Here is a 7,130-nt window from a genome sequence, read left to right as displayed (position 1 = left end):
GACTAAATGACACATTTTACGTTTGGGAGGGATTTCAGGGAGATAGCAAGGGTTTAAATTTGTGTACTCCTGGCGGTCACCATCCATTTACATAAATTCCGTGGGGATGAGTCGTTGGGGCGGTGGAATAGTCACGAAAAGTATCCAAAAAGTAGACTTATATGCAAAATTTTATTTTTTGGGGGGGTGTATGAGGGTTTACCGGGGGTTTATAGGTTTTTACTGCCAGCGGTCATCAATCGTCCACATCAATTCCGTAGCGATGAGTGGTAAGGATTGGAAAAGCGGCGGAATTGTGACGAAAAGTACCCGAAAAAGCTACTTATGTGCAAATTTTAATTTTTAGGGGGTTTCGGGGGGTTTAAAGATGACGATAATATATGGTCACATTCATTTACTGCCATATCTAACAGAAGTGTGCCCTATGACATCTATATTTCGAGAGTAATACAATAAAAAGCAAACCAGTCCCTGAAAAAAGTGAGTAGTGCCCGCCATTTTTATTTTTTCGCTGTTTAATATATTGAATCATTTATTAAACGTTCATGTTTTCTGAAAAACAATAAATAGGTGTATGTAACTACAAAGTTTGAAAGAAATCGGTCAGGTTAAAATTGACATAATCTTGTGTTAATCTTTTGGAAATCGTAATTTTCGGTGATTTTCGGAATATTTTAATTTTTTTCTCAGTAACCAAGGACGACGAAAGAAAATTGTTACCTACATTTCGTAGACGATGATATAAGCATATATAATAATCATTTTTGTTATCCTATACCTTAAATAAGGTCGAAGGGAGCGGAAGTTATGAAATTTTAATAGAAAAACGAATTTTTGGACGCCATTTTGGCTGCAATTTTCTGAAAAAGAAATTTACAACATTACGTTATTACGTGCCAACGTTCATCAGCTTTCAGGAAATGCATTAGCGATCCGTGTGGCACACACCATTCGCGCGCAGTAAAATAAAAACCGAAAGACTGTCCCCGAAAAAAGCCCGATTTCGGCCATTTTGTCGTCCTAGCGACGACACGTGGCGGAAACTTCCGGTTTTCGGATTTTTCCTCCGGATCATTTCGGGTTCCCCGCACGTGTGCCAAATTTCAGCTCTGCAGCACTTCTAGAAGTGGTCGGGAATTTGTATCCATGAGTGAGTCAGTTACCCCAGCGGCTGTATATAATAGAGACTCGCCGCGCTGCGCGCGCTCGTTAGGGGGCTACGCCCCCTAAAACCCCCCCGCATCCGGCTTCGCCGGCTGCCCCCACCGGACGGCTTCGCCGTCCCACCCGCGGCGTCTCGGAACGGCTTCGCCGTTCCTCGTCAGGGGTCGGCTTCGCCGTCCAGATATCGAGGTAGCCCTGTGACGGAGACCCGCTAGTTCCTCGGAACGGCTTCGCCGTTCATCGTGCGAGGGCGGCTTCGCCGCCCAAGGCTTACCCGAGTCCCGCCGAGGTGTCGACTCCTGGGAACGGCATCGCCCTTCTTCGTGGTTGGGCGGCTTCGCCGCCCAAGGTTTACCTGGGTCCCCCCGAGCAAGCGACTTCTCGGAACGGCTTCGCCGTTCCTCGCCCGTGGTCGGCTTCGCCGCCCAAAATTTACCTGTGTCCCCCCGAGCCGTAGCCTCCTCGGAACGGCTTCGCCGTTCCTCGCCTGTGGGCGGCTTCGCCGCCCAAGGGTTATCGGCGACCCGCATCCGGCTTCGCCGGCTGCCCCCACCGGACGGCTTCGCCGTCCCACCCCCGACGTCTCGGAACGGCTTCGCCGTTCCTCGTCAGGGGTCGGCTTCGCCGCCCAGATATCGAGGTAGCCCTGTAACGGAGACCCGCTAATTCCTCGGAACGGCTTCGCCGTTCATCGTGGGAGGGCGGCTTCGCCGCACAAGTGTTACCCGAGTCCCCCCGAGGCGTCGGCTCCTGGGAACGGCATCGCCCTTCCTCGTGATGGGGCGGCTTCGCCGCCCAAGGTTTGCCTGGGTCCCCCCGCGCCATCGACTTCTCGGAAGGGCTGCGCCGTTCCTCGCCTGTGGGCGGTTTCACCGCCCAAGGGTTATCTCCTCGTAATGGGTCGGCTTCGCCTCCCAAGGTTTACCTATTTCCCCGAGCCATCTCCTCCTCGGAACGGCTGCGCTGTTCCTCGCGTGAGGGCGGCTTCGCCGCCCAGGGGTTATCGGCGCCCCTTCCCTCGTAAGCTTCCTCGTAATGGGGCGGGTTCGCCGCCCAGGGTTTACCCGTGTTCCCCCGAGGCGTCAAATCCTGGGAACGGCGTCGCCCTTCCGCGTGATAGGGCGGCTTCGCCGCCCAAGGTTTACTGTGTCCCCCCGAGCCGTAGACTCCTCGGAACGGCACCGCCGTTCCTCGTCCTTGGGCGGCTTCGCCGCCCAAGGGTTATCGGCGCCCTCCCCCCGTAACCTTCCTGGTGATGGGGCGCCTTCGCCGCCCAAGGTTTACCCGTGTCCCCCCGAGGCGTCGAATCCTGGGAACGGCATCGCCCTTCCGCGTGATGGGGCGGCTTCGCCGCCCAAGGTTTACTGTGTCCACCCGAACCGTCGACTCCTCGGAACGGCTTCGCCGTTCCTTGTCTTTGTGCGGCTTCGCCGCCCAAGCGTTATCGGCGCCCTCCCCCCTCGTAAGACACGCATTCGGCTGCTCCACGTGTTGGAGCGGATTTGCCGCCCGAGGGTTCTCGGAGGTTTTCCGCGCATCTGACTCCTTGGAATGTCTCCGTCGTTCCTGGGGCGGGGTCAGCTTTGCCGCCAGGGTTTTCACTCCTCACAGAGCAATGCGTACTACCAGCTTTCCCCTATCGTTTACAAAGGCTGCCGTGGGATAATGTGGCTGAATGTAGACGCATGCTAGCCGTGATTGTGGCATTTTAGCTTATGACGATGTTTTGAAGGGGGTCCGGGGGGTTTCCAGGGTTTTTTATGAATATACTGACAACGGTCGCAATCATCCAAATAAATTCCTTAGCGATGAGTCATAGGAGAAGGGAATTACTGCTAAAATATGCGAAAACACCGAAGAACATGCTATTCACAGAAAAAAAATAATTTTTTCCCTGGTCTTCTTGGAAGCCACGTGAAATATCGAGGGGTTTTCTTGCATAAAATGTCTTTGTCTACCTACAGTAAAAATTCCAGCGAACTTAGTGTAGGGGAACAATGAATTCTCTCGTATTACTCACATTTAGATTACCAATTCTGTGTTCTCCACATAGCGGTGCATAGGCGCTGTAATAAGGCATAACTATTGTGAATTTCGTAGCCGTACCTTATGGGAAAGTGGTTTTAAAAAATCGGTTTTAGGTGTCCTTGTCCTGGAACCCCTTTTTTACTCTACTATTTTGTTAAGAAATGTACATTTAAAAATTTGAAGTTTTATTGCGGGTGTGTAATTGGGGCAGGATAATTGAACATGACGGGTGAATATAGCCGACACAATTCCCATTCGGAATCAATAAAAACGATACAACTGGGATGAATGGTACACGAAATATACGACTTATTAAGTAATTTTTATATTTTTGGGGGGGTCACAGGGGGTTTTCGGGGGACCTAAAGTAATTGTTCTGTAAAACGCGGCATCGTTTACCTTGGATAAAAATTTCGGCTCTGTAGCTGTAGTGTAAGCATGCTTTTTCGACGGTGTCACCCGTTAAAATGAAATATTCTGCGTTCTCCAGGTAGCGGCGCGTAGGGGCACGAGAAAGACGTCAGTCACCTGAATTTGGTGTCCGTACCACGTCGGGAAGTGGTAAAAAAAGAATTCGAAAAAATTGAAAATCGTGTGTTGAGGGAATGCAAACTTCACGGCGGATGTGTTGTAAGTTACCAAACGTTGTAGGAGTCGCAATTTCAATGGAAATACATAATCGTTAATAACTCGAAATTCTTTCGTCCTTTGGATACATGAAGATAGCCGAAAAATTGAATAAAAAATCTAGTATCTTGCATTTAAGTGAATTTGTCCTACGATTATTGCAAATTGGTGAAAAAAATTCCGAAAGTCGGCCCATAAGAAAAGCATTGAAAATTTGAAAAAGTTAAAAAAAATACTTTAAATCAAAATATTGCAAAGATAACGACACTTAAAAATCAACCAAAAAATCTAGTATCTCATACGTTAAGGAATTATTCCTACAACGATTTAAAGTTGGTTTTAAAAAAATCCAAAGATAGGCCCATAAGAAAAGCATAGGAAATTTTAAAAAATTATAAAAAATACTTTAAATCAAAATATGGCAAAATATTTCACATAAAAAAATCGGCCAAAAAATCTAGTTTCCGTCAGTGAAATTTCATGTTCCCGTGACATTTGCAAGTAGGCAAAAAATGGAATATGTTTTAGTCCCATAAGGCTCCAATGTTAATTCGGATCGATATATCTCGAAAACGGATCGACTTTTTCGAGTTTTCGGACTTTTCCCCCCGATGAATATTTTTTCTCCACGACGTGTAAAAATTTCGTCTTCCCAGCACGTCCGGAAGTGGTCGGGAATTTGTATACGTGAATCAGTGAGTGTGCTATCTGTCACACATCGGGTTGTATATAATATAGATAGATAAGTAGTTTTTACTCAGATATCGCTGACTATTTAGAAATGCCGCGGTAAGTCTCCATTTCGTTACTTTTGCAATTCGCTAAATAATAACTTGTATCATTTGTAATTGACTTAATTCCTTTAGAGGAAATATATGAGCGGATATTCGATATTGATAGGCTCTCGTCTTCGCCTTTGTGTGTCTGCAAGGAGCAATGCCGCAGAATATTGAATATTTGCAAGAAATAAAAACTGACGAGTGTGAATTAGTACGACGCGACGTCTTAATAATAGTCGTAAGGTAAACAGTTAAAAAAGCACGTAACTCATGAAATAAATAACTACGTTAATATTCTCAATCAAAAACATTCTCATCATCACAAACCTTTCACCTATTACTTGAAAGAAAAAGCAAATATGCAGAGTCATCTTTGATATCTCTTCTCGTCTCAAACACCCGAATATCACTTCAAAAAATTTACCCTTTCTGAGGAAACCATATCGCATCAGAGACATTAATTGAAGTACATAAACCACATAAACCATATAAATTCAACTTAATTTAAGACGTCATTGAGAAGTTAAAATAAACTATTTGAATACATAAATTAAATCATTTACTTGTCAATAACTGCCCGATGATCCGAATTAAATTAAACATTGTATAGAATATAATTTTGGCAATGAATTTTAGCACAACTATAATTTACCTAATATACTATAGTGGAACCACGTTTAAATCAAGCATACAAAAAGGATAATTTCATTTGGAATGCACACACATTACATAGCGAAGCAATTGTAAACGTCCTCATCTTTGTATCGTATAGTAAACTAACACGTACAAATTGTATTTATCTATGTAATTTCACTACTTATTCACGTTATTAAAAACAAAACACAATGATGTATAAATTAAATAAAATGTTTAATTCACTTAATTCCACATGAGTTAATTTCATTTCAAATGCACACACATTACACAGCGAAGCAAATGTAAACTTGCTCATCTTTATACCATAGTGAACTAATACGCACAAATTGCAATTATTTATGTCAATTCACTACAAATTCACGTAATCAACAACATAACACTGCGATTTATGAATATAATTGATTGCATAATTCACTTAATCCCAAAAAAAGGACATACAGCGTGGCCATGAAAGGTAATAAACATTTAAATTCCATCCCAAACCTCACCTGCGAACGATTCGATAGCCTTATCGTCAAGTGATGTGTTGACGAAGAGATGCTTTCGATCGAGAGCCGGAATACTTTCGAACGTAAAGTTACACAATCGCTCCTTCAATTGTTTTCGAGTTGTTGATCTAAATTCCACGGGAACCGGATCGTTACGTTCGAACGTAAAGTTACACAATCGGCCCCATGAAGACTAGTGTTGAAATGCTGTATACACCCTAAAACCATACAGTTTCCGGGCACAATCTTTGTGGAGCGAAAGTGGCGCCGCTCGATTTGTTGCAAGACTTTTGCAAATGATAGTACATACGTCACTATCCACACAATATCAGTTTTTCTTTCGTTTTCTATCGCGCATTACTTGGTAGATTACATAATTTGCATTCATTTTTAGTAAAGATTCCTACATAGATATATAATATTAAATTAATCGCATGCAATAAAAATAACCTAACAACCATCATCATCTTATACTGGAAAAATTTGGCTATACAATCTTAAAATAAAACTAGTTTAACAGGGTAAGATTATCTAAACTTGTACGATAAAATAATATCGAAGTACACGAAATCCAATAGGGACAAATAAGTGCACAGAAAATCAGTGCATACGGATTAATCAATCTTCTTCGTTGTGCGTATTTGAGGACCTGATTTTATCATTTTTTTAACGAATGGTGATTGCATTAAAGAACGTATGGCACTTCCCAATTTAATGGCCAATCTATTGGATATTGAATTGCGGTCCGGGTGACACGCAACAATTTCTAGTCCAATATCGTTTTCACAATATCGGACAATGTCTTGCCCAATTTTTAATTTAAAACAGATTCTACTTTCTCTCGGTCAATCTCCAAAAAAGAAGTCAGTTATGTTGACTCCTAGTGGCCAATAATAGAAGCTCTTTGCAAAAAAATCAGGTTTGACTGTAAAAAATTGTTTTTTTTCCGAAAATTCGGATGGAGTTTCTAAAATGTGGACGAAAGAAGTCGTTTCACTATTGATTGTAGCGTAAAAATCACACGAATGCTTATACAACGTAAAATCATCAAAATACAACGGCGGCAACAAATATTTACACGTGTCGCACGGTATGTAACGACCAATATTTTTAAAAATATTGCACGCCGATTTATTGGCAAATAAATTGGAAAGTGTCATCATACGGGCTTCAGTGGTAGGATCGCCAGACTTCATCTCCTTCTCCAAGTCTTGAAGGAGAGCTGGTGTTTCTTTAAGCCAGCCCACCCTGATCCTCCTCCATTCGAGCTGTCATTTAAGTGCTGCTGGTAATCTTCTTATTTTTCTTTCAAGCGAGCATATTGTCATAATTTCATCTCAGGTTTTTTCTACAGTAAATTGAGTATGTGAAGACACTTACAAAAATT

This window comes from Ischnura elegans, chromosome 2 (assembly GCF_921293095.1).
Source record: "Ischnura elegans chromosome 2, ioIscEleg1.1, whole genome shotgun sequence".
In the NCBI taxonomy this organism is placed as follows: domain Eukaryota; kingdom Metazoa; phylum Arthropoda; class Insecta; order Odonata; family Coenagrionidae; genus Ischnura; species Ischnura elegans.
The sequence above is the reverse complement of the archived record's forward strand: the minus strand, read 5'-3'. Positions refer to the sequence as shown.